Source organism: Ambystoma mexicanum, chromosome 10 (genome assembly GCF_040938575.1).
Source record: "Ambystoma mexicanum isolate Mex_15411 chromosome 10, UKY_AmexF1_1, whole genome shotgun sequence".
Lineage (NCBI taxonomy): Eukaryota > Metazoa > Chordata > Amphibia > Caudata > Ambystomatidae > Ambystoma > Ambystoma mexicanum.
In genome coordinates this window covers 1,616,538,160-1,616,552,510 of record NC_090932.1, presented here as the reverse complement: position 1 = coordinate 1,616,552,510, position 14,351 = coordinate 1,616,538,160, and positions in this window count along the sequence as shown.

Sequence of the window (14,351 nt, the reverse complement as noted above, 5' to 3'; positions counted from 1 at the left end):
GATCCACTTTGGTGACCAATTCTGAAGACCAAAGTGTGAGGGAGTTACCCTAACAAGAGACTGGCAGTGATACAGCTCCCCTTGCGATCTCTCGCCGATTACTGTGTGAAAACAGCGCCTGTTGCTTCGGTATTTTCTATTATGTGGCTCTTTAGAGACGAGCAACACGAGTTTTGTAAAAATTGCTAATGTAATTAAATACAAAGTCAAATAAAAAAAAATATCAGAATTTCCTATTTAGTGATTGGGCCTTTGTTGAAAAACCAGTCAACTACCTTGGAGTGAGCCCTGAGCCTGTCCTAAGCTACCCAAAGGTGAGTCACTGATGACTTAAAGGAGCTCTTGTTATGGCCTTGATAGCTTTTCTGGATTAGACAGTTATGGAAGGTGATCCATCACACCTCCCCCTTTTCTGCTAAATTGTTGTTCATGTATAGTGCTTCAACCCAGATTCCTCCATCTAAGCTCTGTAATAATGTCTGTTATTATAACCTACTTTAAAACTACTCAATCGACTTCAGAAGAAGTTAGTCGTTCTGGAATTCTAGTTTGTGACATGTAGGCTTTCACCGTGTCAGAGGTGAGCACTTACCCGTGCGAGCTATCGTCTGAAAACCTCCCAAACATATGAACGTCTATGGCCGTTCATCTCGCTCAGTGTAACAAGCAGCTTTAATCCGAATAGTTCAGTAGATCAACACGTCAGCACCACTTCCCGGGGCAACAGAGAGGAGACAAGGATGACGAATTAGGCGTCCATGTGGGAAGAAGATGGTTTCGGAGCCTTTCTCGGTATAATGTGTTTTCCTCTGGATTCTAGGTGGCGCCACTTCCCACTCTATGCAGCATTGATGCACAGGCTGTCGGCGGAAGACTTGAAGACCGGCTGGCGGAGCGCCAGACAGCAGCTCCTCTCATACATCATTCGGTTCGCCAGGCCTCTAGGGGGGCACGTGCTGCAGTGACATCTTTTACCAAGATTTAAACAGCTGTCGGCTTGTCAAAAAGGCGAGAGCCGCCTCCTGGCGCGCAGGCAGCCGTCAAATTAGCTCACTTCATGAGCAGGCGGCCAGGTAACCCGGCGTCCTTCGACCATTGCGTTGCGGTTGCGCACATGCAGTTAAGCTGGTGAAAGCCGGGTCCCTCTGCGTGGCCCTCTCGTCTGCCATTGGTGGCCCCTGCGCCTCGTCTCTGGCCATTGCTGGCTGTTTATTGCGTGCTTGAAAAGGCCTTTGCACCTCAGCTGTGATGCTTCTATTTTTAAAGCAAATTGCGTGCAATCGATGCTTTTGCAATGTGCGTGCATTTTCTATATATCCTGAGTTTATGGTCCATGGAACGAGCATATGGTATCGGATGGGATTACCCCAGCATCATTCTAAATCCAAATAACCGGACAAACTCAAGAAGTTGTCAAGTCACTGTTTTATTAACAATTATCTAAAACAGGGATGTTACAACAAACAGTTGGGAGGATAGTTCAGGGGCAACGTACTCGCCTTGGAAGCAAGACAACACGGAGCACCACAGGTTTGATCCCCTGATCCGCACTTACAAACCTCTGGGTATTAAGCACATAATAACCTATCATATCATATCAATGGACGTACATGCGCTCAATCTCTCAATGATTTCCAGAAAAAATACACTTCATATACTTCATTATGCATCAGAGTGACGTCATACTACGTGGCAATTGTGAAAAACCTATCAGGTGGGGATTGGTTAAGGGAAACATCTAGATATAAAATCAAATATGAGCTAGGATTGTTATTGCTGTCCTTTATCAGGTGGACAACTTATGCCTACCTCTTCAAACATGCCATTTCAGAAACACTAGTTACATCATGTTTCATTGATATGACATGATAATATGGCATTCAGAATGTGCCTATACACAAGTGTTTCAAGGCGCGACGAGGCAAGGGAGGGGAAACAGAGGGAAGACAGACAGCAATCCTACTAGGCCAGGTGACATTGAGATTGCACAAGGTGCAGGGGGGAGGGGAAGGGGAAAAGTGCAGGGGGCAGTGGAGGGGGCAGTGCCGTACATAGGGTAACAGTAAAATAAATATAGACAATAAATATTAGGTCGGTCAGCTGGTGGCAAGTTCAAGGGTAGGAGCAGATATCAGGGGTCAAGCACTAGTAGGGGCTGTAAGGATACAGAGACAGTCCCCAAGTGCGAGGGTTGCCTGGGGGCAGAGCAGTGTGCAACTGGCAGGAAGAGGACTTGGGCCCGAGATCAGAGGGTAGCCAGGTAACCAGTGCAGTTTCAGAATCAGCCAGGAGATCAGCAGGGGAGAGGAGGAGAGAGAGCAGAAGCAAAGAGGAAGGTCTTGAGGTGCTTCCGGAACCGGAGATGGTTCTCCTCTGGTTTCAGAGTGGCAGGGAGGCTGTTCCGGAGGGAGGCCCCAGCAGAAGGAAGAGGTCTACCACCAACTTGTTGCTTGGAGAAGGGACTAACCCTAAGGGAGTTGGAGGTGGATGAGCGAAGAGCTCGAGAAGGAAGCTATTTAGGAAGAGAGAGTTGAAGGTATTGCAGGCCCAGAAGGCGTTGTGGACAATGCTGAGGGTTTTGAACTTAATCCTCGCCGCCACTGGGAGCCAGTGAAGAGTTTTCTGTCCTGGAGTGATACGACCCCTGGCCTTGAGGTCAAGCGCAAGTCTCGCACTCCTGTTTTGGATGAGTTGCAGAGGGCGGAGAGTAGAGGCAGGCAGATTTAGAAAGAGGCTGTTGCGGTAGTCCAGCCTAGAGAGCACCAGAGCTCTGGAGACAGTGAGCTTCTGGGGGAAGGAGAGGACAGGAAGAATACCTCTAAGGAGGTGCAGCTGGTAGTGTGACATCTTAGAGACGTCTGAGATGTGAGGAGAGAAGGAAAGTGTGGAGTTGAAGATCACCCCAAGGTTTTTAGCCTCACAGGTGGGCGCAGGAAGAGGGCCAAGGGAGGCCAGCCAGAGAGTGGCAGGAAAGGAGGGAGCATGTGTGCTGATGTGGAGAATATCGGTATTACTGGCATTATGGCTGGAATCATTGGCAGCACACCACTCCTGGATGGCGGACAGACAGTCAGAGATGAGAGAAGGAGAAGGGGTGGTGGAGGGGAGCCTGAAAATGAGTTGAGTGTCATTCGCATAGCACTGAAAGTTGGGGCAGAGAGCAGCAACACGGTGGGCAAGAAGTGCCAGGTATTGGTTGAACAGCCACAGAGAGAGGTTAGACCCCTGTGGAACGCCACAGGTAGAGATAGAGATAGAGGATAAGAAGGACCCGAGTTGGACCTCGGAAGGTCGATCGGAGAGGAAGGAGGTCAGCCAAGCCAGGGCCTGATCAGTAATACCCAGGCTATCATAGAGACGGTTGAGCAGGGTGGCATGGTAGACCGTGTCAAAGGCAGAAGAGAAATCAATTAAGATGAGGACAGAAGGGATTTTAGAGTGAAAGTTGGAGAGCAGGTCTCCAGGTATTATAAACTATAAGGTCCATCGTTATGAGGACTAATAAAATTGGTTGGCCCGCTTGTACCATGTCTGGAACATTCAGTTCATTTAGCAGCACGTAAGCCAAGAACCAGGTGCAAGGAGATTAGACATGAAGCTACCTCATCTCCCAATTAGCCCAACATTGTTCATCACCCATGCCTTCTGCCATGAATTTGTCCAACGTATTCTCATCCTGAGAATGCACGGGAGTGAGGACACTCACTATCATGTCTGGAACTCCAAATTCGAACTCTATTTCCACCCTTGGCTCACGTGACAAGATACTTCAATTCAAGGGGCCTCATTACAACCCTGGCGGAATGGGTTAACGGGTGGCGCTAATGGAGGCGGACCCGTTAAACCCATTCCGCCTCATTACGAGGCTCCCTCGCGGGACCCGGCACCCTTACCGGGTCCCGCAAGGGGACCAGGGAGCTAACAACGGGCCGGTCGTAATCGGCCCGTTGTTAGCTACCTACCCCATTCCCATTTCAGCCGTATGGGGGGCTCAAATGGGAATGGGGAAGGTCCGGGCCTGGGATCCCTGAAGGAGGAATTACCGGGCCCTCCAAACTGGGAATGGCCCGGTAATTCCCCAATCAGGGAACCCGGACCCGGTTTTGGCGGCAGCTCCAAAGTCGTAATGAGGCCCAATATGTTGTAAAACACTCCTGTGTACTTTTGTTTACTAGACCCGGGCACATTTTCTGAAAAGTCGCCCGCAGGCTCGAATGAATGTCTCAGTGAGAGGAAGGAATCCCCTGCATGCTTTGTCAGTTTCATAACTTTTTGCAACTTTTCCATTATGTGTGTGTTTTTTTTTAAGATAACATTTTTTGTCAGCTGCAAATAAATAGTTAATTTTAGTTTTTATATTAAAGAAAGTGCTAGGTGCAAGCCATTAGTCATTTAGGCATTTGTTTTTCTTTGCGCAACCCTGGCAGAAAAGCTTGCGAACTTCCGACCTACTCCATTAATATATATACTGTGTTTGCTTTGAACATGTGCTGGCGGGAATGGGTTTGACCTCTTCAACACAGTGTTTCCTGAAACGTTTTATCAGCATGAATTATTATAAGCTGAATACGAAGCTGTCACCCGAAACAATTAATCGCTCGGCCAAACACAAATCACCCAAATACTGTGAAAATGACGGTAATTAGGGGTACAACTGAATTTACTTGCCCAGGCTTACTGGTGACCTGACATCAATGTGTTTTTTCATGTGTTTGTAATTTGTGCTGTAAAATTCACAATTTAAAACCATCATTTAGATCAAAATAATTTTCGCAGAGGAGGGGGCGGGGAGCAACATCTACCCCCTGTAAAACCCCCGCCCCCTCCCCACGACCCCCCACCTGCCTCACTGCTTGCATTTGCTTGTTTGGTCCAATTTCGGTAACACATTTACAAGCTATACATTAATAGCAGATGGGAAGCGACAAAGAGATCTTATGACTACTTACTTGTTGTCTAACGCTGCACACTCTTTCTATGAAATTCCATCTATACTGTTCTAGTTAGTTAATCAATGAAAAAAGAAGAGTTTTTGCGCTTCATAGACATTTTTTCAAAATATGAATGTGTTTATTCACACATCTGGTACCAGAAATATCATATTTGAGTATCTTCTTAAAAAAGGAACATGTTTGTTCAATTATTTAGTCAGAAAAATACATTTAGATTCTTCTTATGGTCCCTTGGTAGCTCTTAGTGTTTAACCCTCTGTGTTGAGATTTGTCTTGTAATCTCTTGATTACTTGTCGTTTTGCCAGATTGGCTCATCAGGGGGAACACAGTTACTTTTTTTGTTATCGACTGTGTCTTAAACATTTTATCACAAGTATCAATTTTTCAGTGGATATCCGTTCATTATCAAATTCATAGCATAGTTTCTCTCTTTGCAATACAGCATGAACAATTGCACCCCATAATGGAAAATGAGTAATCAAGAGATCACTTTATTAGGGTGAATATTTTGACCAATCAAAACATCAGAGTCCACATTCCATTATAAGCTTAAAAGTGTTTCTTAATGAATCACATATAAGTCATGTTTAACATTTAAAATTGTGGACATTATGATGTTCCCATAATGCTCTTTGCTTTCATGCAAATCGCCAGGATTGTGTTATATGAAGAAATACTGTGTTGTGCAACCTGGCCAGGGGCCGCACCCGTTGGCCCCACCTCCTCCTTCCCAAAGCCCCGCCTCTCCAAAGCGGTGACAGTTCCCACAGTAAATCTCTTCCATTTCCAGCACTGATGCCAGCCCTTTTTAAGGAATGGGGCTACAATGGGATGTGCTCCTGTGGTTGGCAGTGGAGGAAGTGCTGAACGCCAATGGACCTAGTGATGCTGACAAACTGTTGGCAAACTGCTGCCTACTTCTGAACCTTGATGTCAATACTTGATAATGAACAATTGTTTTGAAAATAAAAGCATATTCTGCAAGTGATATGCTGCAAATCCCTGCTTTCCTTTTGAATTCCTGTAAATTACATGTGGTGCTAATTTCTCTTTTGAGCTTTAGAAGTGCGAGTACCAGAATGCAACATAAGCTTAAACCCTTAAGTGCAAGTACGAGTATGCTCATCCTTTTTGCATAGACTTGCATAATAGCCTGACAGTTAATGCCTCGAAGGGTTTAAGAGCTAAAATAGGACAACTTGAGGTCTCTGTAACCTTTCCTACTACTTAAAGACACACCCTGAGTGCTGGAATTGGGACGGATTAACTCGGATTCGGAAACCAGAAAAATGTTTCACTGCACACAGAGAAAGAAAATGCCACGCCCAAGCTGGCAAAAACCACTGTACCTGCAGTGATCATGGAACCAAAGCAAGCGCTCAGAAGAGCTATGCTGCAGTTTGACTGTCTTTTACATTGACGTCCCGGGAGGATAGCTCAGCGGCAACGTGCTCGCCTTGCAAGCAAGACGACACGGAGCAACACAGGTTCGATCTACGGGTCAGCGCTTAGAAATTTCTGGGTGTTTAAGCGCTTATCATAAGCAACTATGATAAAAAATATATTTTTTTAAAACGAACAATTCCTGTAACAGCGCCTCGATGCCCACGGGTTGTGTGAGCGCTTTAAAAAAATGCAAAAAAAAAAAAAATAATGCACGTCTGTGAGGGCTGATCGGGATTGGCTATGGTCCCTTAAAAGGTGCAGATGGGGCGGTGGAAGAAATGGGAGAGGTGCGTAAAGTTGCAATCTGTTTATTTTATTTATTTAAATTTGTATAACGCGCCACACACCCGTAGGTCTCAGGGCGCACGCAAAACAATACACCGCTGGATCAAAAGAAGAGCATGGAGAAAAGGGTCAATTTATGCAAGGTTGAAAATATGAGTCTTTACTTTTTTCTTGAAGTCCGACAGAGAAGCCGTCTTTCTCAGGTCGGGAGGGAGTGCGTTCCACGCCAAGGGCGCCTGGACATTAAATGACGTACCGCCAAACCCTTTCAGTTTGAGTTTAGGCTGTTGGAAACTGGTCTGATCGGCTGATCCCAGGAGACTGCCGCCTTGATAGACCCTGGTGTGTGAAACAATGGGCCTCATTCCGAGCATGGCGGTAAGGGATAGCGGCCACCGCTAACGAGAGCGGTGGCGGTAATCCCTTACCGCCATACTCCGAGTTCCCTTTGCGCCATGGTGGTTTTAACACCTGCTTTTAGCAGGTGTTAAAAACCATGGCGCTAAGGGACCTTGATGTAAATTACGCCACCGTAATTTACGGTGGCGTAATTGACGCCTTCCCCACTCCCATTATGCCCTATGGGGCAAGAATGGGAATGGGGAAGGGTAAATGGGGATTGGGGAATTACCGCCCCGCCAACCTTGGAATGGGGCTGTAATTCCGCCATCCACCAAGGCGCTGCCGGTCCGGGTACGGCGTCAACCAAGGCGTTAATAGCGCCATTGGTTAGCGCCGTACTCGGAATGAGGCCCAATGACTGCAAGTATGTAGTTGTATCAGGCATTTTCTTTCAATATGTGACTTTCAGGTTTGATAGTGAGCTTGGAAACCAGATTACATATTTGTAAGCTCCCCTTACTTCTGCATGCTGGTACCTGCAGGCTTCCATTCAGGATGGGGAAAGTAAAGCTGCAATCATCTTTTTGCTGAACATTACTAGAGCAATGTATATATTGTTGGATTGGGTATTAGTGATGTGTGCACGCTCAATTCATGCAATTTTGCTTCAGCTCTGTTTCTTTTACACTTTTCACGAGCTTATCACTTGCCTGTCACACACAACCCTTTCCACTCCCCCATCACATCCCATCTCCGCCACCACCCAAAATGGAGTCCCAAAGGATGTTTAGGGCAACTTCAGCACAGCACACAACTAAAAACAGCTGCATTTAGTCATTCTTTGACACAGTCATGGAGTTTTTCTGCTTTGCATAATGAGATTGAGGTCCCGATTCATGGAAAACTGTGTATTTATCCCCAAAAGGTTGTGTAGCAAGTACAACACTGCACAAGCCTGGATGCAGTATTTATTATGCGCGCTCCACGTCTTTATGGAATTGTTTGTGCAAAGTAACCGTATATGCATGTCGCGACTGGAAAAATCCCTGACATACCCACATGCAAAGCAAAAACAGCCAGAACAGCTACCTCTGTGTGATCCCCTGGGTGTGACTAAATGCACCCTTCAAACAGTGTGTGGGGTCCCCCACAAGTAAGCCTGTATCTTGGGGACCCTGCATGGGGTCCCCGGTAACTGTTACCAGCACCCTGACAACATGCATAATATTTATTGTAACTCGGTTAAAACTTGTAAAAACTGTTTGCGAACCTCTGTAAACCATTCCTGCACTGCGCTACACTCCGTATGCGCACCCCTAAGTCAGATTGGAACCCCAGCTGCGTACATGCACCCCTAAATCCGACACCCGATGTTAGGTCTATGTGTTAAATCCTATGCACAAGTGTTGGTATGCCTGCCTTCGGGTGATGGATAGTATGAGGGATTTGCATGGCCATTTCCCTGTGAGAGGTGGCACGCTCGGATCCATGAATACCTATCATTCCACGCAATAGTGGGCATGTGGTGGACTGCCTGCGGGTCATCCCTCGTAAGGCCCACATTTTGCCTTGTTCTTCCTCATTTTCCATGTTCCGCCCCTTACCCTGCCCTGTGCACACGGCACGTCCACGCTCTGCGTGGTATCTTGCACAAGGCACTCAACCTCTTGCAGTGACATGCCGAACCTATGCAAAGTCCCCACAAAGTACAAAGAATCGACAAACGGGAATTTCGTGCAGCGCCTTTCGTGAGGGCCTTGCAGTAGTCATTGCAGAGAATGATAAAAGCCAACCTCAGCTCATGCAGGGTTTGCTTTAAAGTAAATCACTTGGAAATATAGTTTGATGAATAATTCACATTTCCACAGCATGGCATCCATTTGAGGTCCAGCTTGGATCAACCCCCAAACCTTACTCCCCACAAACTTTGCCTACTCTGAGATCCCCTGAGAAGCACAGAAGGATGTGGTCACCAGCCACCACCTCTCACCTCAACTAGTTCAACTTCTGCTGCTTCGGTCCACAAAATATAGCGCTTAGATACCTGAGGGTTCAGTGCGCTGAAACAAATACACACATAAATAAATAAATAACAGAGAGACTGTCAAAGGACAAACCACTGACTGCCTGCCAATGTCAGGGTAGCCACCACACACCTTGCCTGCCAATGTCAGGGTAGCCAACACACATCTTGCCCACTTAAGCATCTATGGGAAAGGCCCAAATTCCACTAAGTCTGGCCTTATCACACAACTGTTGCTCCACCTGATGTCACCGAAAGTGACATCACCGGAAGCGACATCCCAGAAAGTGGCATTACATACATGTTCCTGTGTGTCAAGGCAATGGCTAGACCTTGTTTTTTAGTGTCATTCTGCCTTCACCAAAACCAATAAGTGATGGGTGGAAGATATCAAATTAATTATAACCACTGTCATTGCTCTGGGCATTATTATGTTATTCAGTCTGTGCCACCACAGAAGGGGACAAGCCATTGTCAAACCAATCATAGCCCTGCCAGCTATGGGAGCAGTCCAGCCAGAACTGCTTGTAAACACCCCCGCTGCTCCTGAACACACAAGCACCAGAAATGTGGTACCCTTGTTGGACATAATGAGTGAGGTGCAGCTTGATTTCTCAGCTGTATCAAAGCAGTCACATCTGAGCATGCACTCCCACACTTGCAAGACAAGCTAGCATGAAAAAGCGACGCAAGGCTGCACGACAGGTATCATCACTGTCCTTGCTCTGGCGGGCAGCCTTCCATTTCATTGCATGGAATGGTTATGACATCAATGTGAGCAGCCTGCCCCAAACCGCTAGACTACAAGGAAAATGTGTGGGGGCCCATTTCAACATGATGGTTGGTGGCCCCCTGCTAAGAGAGAAAACAGACTGAGGCTCCTGTCGGGTGCATACATTACAATGGCGACAAAGATAAGGTTAGTAGGCCCTGTTTATCACAATATTGCCAGCCAGCATGGAGATTAAACACTAACTGTCTACTGAAGAGCTCTAAAACCTTCTTTGCCAGCAAGGGGCTGATGTGGAGAAACCAGTGTTAGAAGGCAATGAGGTGATAACACTTCTGTATATCCCATGGGAAGAGAAAACACAGCTTGTAATGCGTGTGCTGCAAAGCGCACATTTTAAGCCCCAAAACAAAAATAGAGAATTTAGTAAGTGTATTTAGCAAGTGTGGCTGTGTGGCTCCTGGACGCTATCTTCTTCTACAACAGCTACACAGTATTTATTCTGGCTGAATCAGTGTTTAAGGCTAAGCCCCGCCCACCACTTCTCACAATCCCATATATGCAGTGCACTTATGCATTTGTACATGCGCATTTGAGGAAGTGCATTTAACAAGTGCTGTTGTGGCTGTTGTGGAGGTTTGGTGGTTGGTGAGTCCGTGATTTGTTTACAAACTATTGCTGATAACTTTGTTCCTTTTTTACTGGAAGTAATTTTTTATTTCACAGGGAGCAAATAATCTGTCTTTTGTGTTTTTAACGCCACTTCAATTTAAAAATGTGTTACTGAGCGCGTAGTGCGTGCACATTTGTCTGGTGATTTAATTGTATCATACAGATTATACCGGGCTTCCAGTGTCGGACTAGCCCGTCGGCCTTTTGGCCCGTGGCCGGGCCAAAATCGTCCCTTGGGAGTGGGGGCTGGTTTCTGGCTGTGTCTGGCCGGTTTGGGAGAAAAACCATTTTAAAAAAAGATGTTATTTTTTTCGAATTATTATTATTATTTTTTCAAAAAGCCTTTCATTCTTCTTAGTTTGATACATAGTATCATCACAGGTGGGTGATATTGTATGCATATGTGTTCTATAAAAAAGAGCTTAAGCGTAAGTGCTATGTATTAACATATTATCTTTTGGCCTTGGACATCTGCTTGCATTCACTGTAATTTAGTGTACTTAGGAACGCTATTTGATGACACTTACTGTTTTGTCAAGGGGTGAAAGGTCGTGTTTCATCACTTCCCAGGATGTCACTTTGGGGTGGAGTCAAATGACATCACTTAAAGTCAAGGGTCACGAGGCGAGGGGTGGGGCACTTTTTTTTGGGTGACCGGGCCTATTTCTTGTCCCAGTCCGTCCCTGCGGGCTTCTATGACCTTGTGTCAGACATGCCTCCTACAAAAGAAATGTCCCACCTGTTTGACTCCTGAAACGTTACGCCCACAAGTTTCATCTTATGAAAAGTTTGAATACAACAAACCGAGCTCACCCTGAGGTGGCGTCCTTGGACATTTGTTGATTGTGTATTTCAGAGAATGTATCAGGTGTGAACCTGCTGACAACCAATGGGCAAGCGCGAGTAATATCACACACTGCCACAAGTATATATAGTGCTGTACAGATGGACATTGATCAATGTACTCTGCCGGGCTCTCTCACGGAGGCGGGCTCTGCGCGGGACTCTGTCATAGCGATAATCCCCGCCCACTCGATCGAGTCCCCGAATTGTGGTGGCTCAGGTTCACAGGGGCAATATTCCTTCCCAGTGGGAACCCTGAAGGAATGTCTCTAAACCCCGTGCAGTCCGTTTCTCTGGTCTGTAGCCCTTGCAGATCACACACCAAGTCCCCCATGTGTCGTGAGGATCCCACCGAGCAAAATGACAATGGAGAGAATGAAAGTTCAACTCCCCCTCCCACCAAGCTTTTGTCGAGTAATCTCTCACAGTCCCCTGTGATGTTATAGATGTCACTGTGGGGCTCATCCGTTTTATCAGTATCGTTTATTCACAGAACATTCCTGATGCTATGACAGGAGGCTCTCCTACAAGGTTAGAAATCATGCTAGAAGCAATGAACACAGCGTTGTGTTCTTTAGCTAAGCTGTATGAAAGCTTAAATGAAAGGCTGCATGACCACAAGTTGGCCGCCAAGCCCCTGTAGAGAGCTGTAATAACTCCCAGAATACACCACTTGATGCCAGTGATGTAATTGTCTTGGAAGGGCAGACAGCGCAAATCTTAATACTAAGTGATAAGACCCTCCCACAGACGACAGGAAGAAGCCATATAAAAAATAACAAAAAAACGAAAGAGAGTAACTCCTCAAATTGCAACACAGAGAAGTCGGTTGGTACTTTTCCGCCTGTCTTGCCTTTAGTCCACACTGAAGCGAGCATACCAGAGCTGAGAAAATAAGCCTATACAAAATGTTTTCGGACCCTAAAATGAAAAACGTACCGCTAGCCCTCTTTAATAAACAAACGTAAAAACATTAGAATGATGACTGCTGTTAAGCGCTCAAGCTCTCGTCATGTTATTAAGATGCTATCACTTTCTAAACCCAACTTGCGAGTGGCAAGCTCAGCGATAGTGGAAAATTATAACAAATTAGCCCCCAGTAAGCTTGAACCAAGACCGAACCACAAAATGATTCCTGAGCCCCTTCCTATGGTGGACAGTTCAGAACACGAACCACTAGATAAGTTATTTAGTGTAGTTGAATCGGATCAGGATGGCAACGCACTAGTTTTCAGTTCCCAGCCGAATCATCGGCTGGCAAACAAGATGTCAGATCAGCACTCTGAGGATCCAGAGATGGTCTCTCGGCTTAATCTTCCTGTGGCAGATAGGATGACGCATAGAGATCAGGCAGTGTATGCTCCAGTTGGCACACGGTTTGCGCCTCTAGAGCAAAGAAGCGAAGGAATTACGCAGTCGTTCAATCTTCTTATGACCAGCCTTCCATCTCAATCTTCCGCTTTCAAAGGCCAAGTGACATTTTCCGATTCGGGAGTAGGAAGCGACTCAGCTCCAAGGAGAGTCTCTTTAACTTCTGAACAACTGGGAAAAAATCAGAGTGCTCACCGTGCCAACACCCAAAACCAGCTAAATCCGACACACTCCGGACGATCAGCGCATTACTTGATCATGCAGTGCAGAGGTAAGCCCTTCCCAGCATATGATCTAAATAGGGCCAGCGTGCTGAACATTATGAGCGATGTCCCTTTATTAGAGGACTTAGGTTTTAGCGACATTGATCAAATTGGATTGATAGATGAGCGTAAACCGTCCATAGTTAAACGATGGACGCCCTCTGGCATCATCATGAATTTAATTTGGCAGGCTCGACAGGAACTATACTCGATGGGATTCGTAGTAAGCAAAAAGCCCTCTAGTGATCTGGCAAGGCATCAGCCTTGGATTAAAGAGTCTGGGGGTCATTACGACCCAGGCGCTAATTGCGCCAACTTTACCACCATGGTGTAAACTACGTTTACACCATGGTGGATGGCGGATTTACCGCCCCATTCCAAGGTGAGTGGGGCGGTAAATCCCCATTTCCCATTTTACCCTTCCCCATTCCCATTTTTCCCCATAGGGCATAATGGGAGTGGGGAAGGCGCTAATTACGCCACCGTAAATTACGGTGGCGTAATTAGCATCATGGCAGGTTAGCGCCATGGATTTTAACCGCTGCTAAAAGCAGCCGTTAAAATCGGAATCAGGCGTTAAGGGTTAACGACGGCGTTAACCCTTAACGCCTGAGTTGTAATGAGGCCCTCTGAGTCCTATACGAACATGGACCCTATGGGCCAAGGAACCAAACTCACATGCTCTCAAAGGGTGAAGAAATCTAATATCCCACTTAATAATCCAAATTAACAACTCGTTACCCCAAAGCTATTGTCATGCTCTTTCGCCTCATGGAATACGCGGGGGTATAAGCACTTAACATTCAAAGATGCAAACCCTCTCAAGGAGCATGACATTACAGCATTATAGGAAATATGGCTGACCATATGCCCAGTGTGGGAGAGACACACGTTGTCTCTAAATCCTGCTAAATTACTGGTCAGAGGAAAACCTATGGCTGGTCTAATAGTAGCTGTTAGAACTGCAGCACATTTACAAGGTATGCCATGGCTAGCACCAAATATGTTCAAACAGTTGGTAGAAATCAGATCTCCCACCGATGCCATAGCAGTGGTGAATGCATATTGGAATCATGTGGGGATTGCAGACGAGGAATTTCTCAAAGATGTAGAAAACATCCTGGACTGCATAGATTCTAATTCAACAATCCAGCATACAATTCTAGCTGGTGACCTTAATATCAAATGCTTAACAAACGCAAGCTCGCAATTGACACCCTTGGCAAAACGGTGGTTGGCCCTTATGAAGGAAAGACAGCTACTGATGGTGAATGGTGCTGTTCCGGGCGAAATCCCGTCAAGGAACACATGACACAGGGAGAAACAGGTAGCCTTAATAGACTATGTATATGTGAGTAGAAACATGTTCGCAATTATCAAATCCTTTCAGGTAAAACCTCAAAAAGCTAGCAATCATGATCTG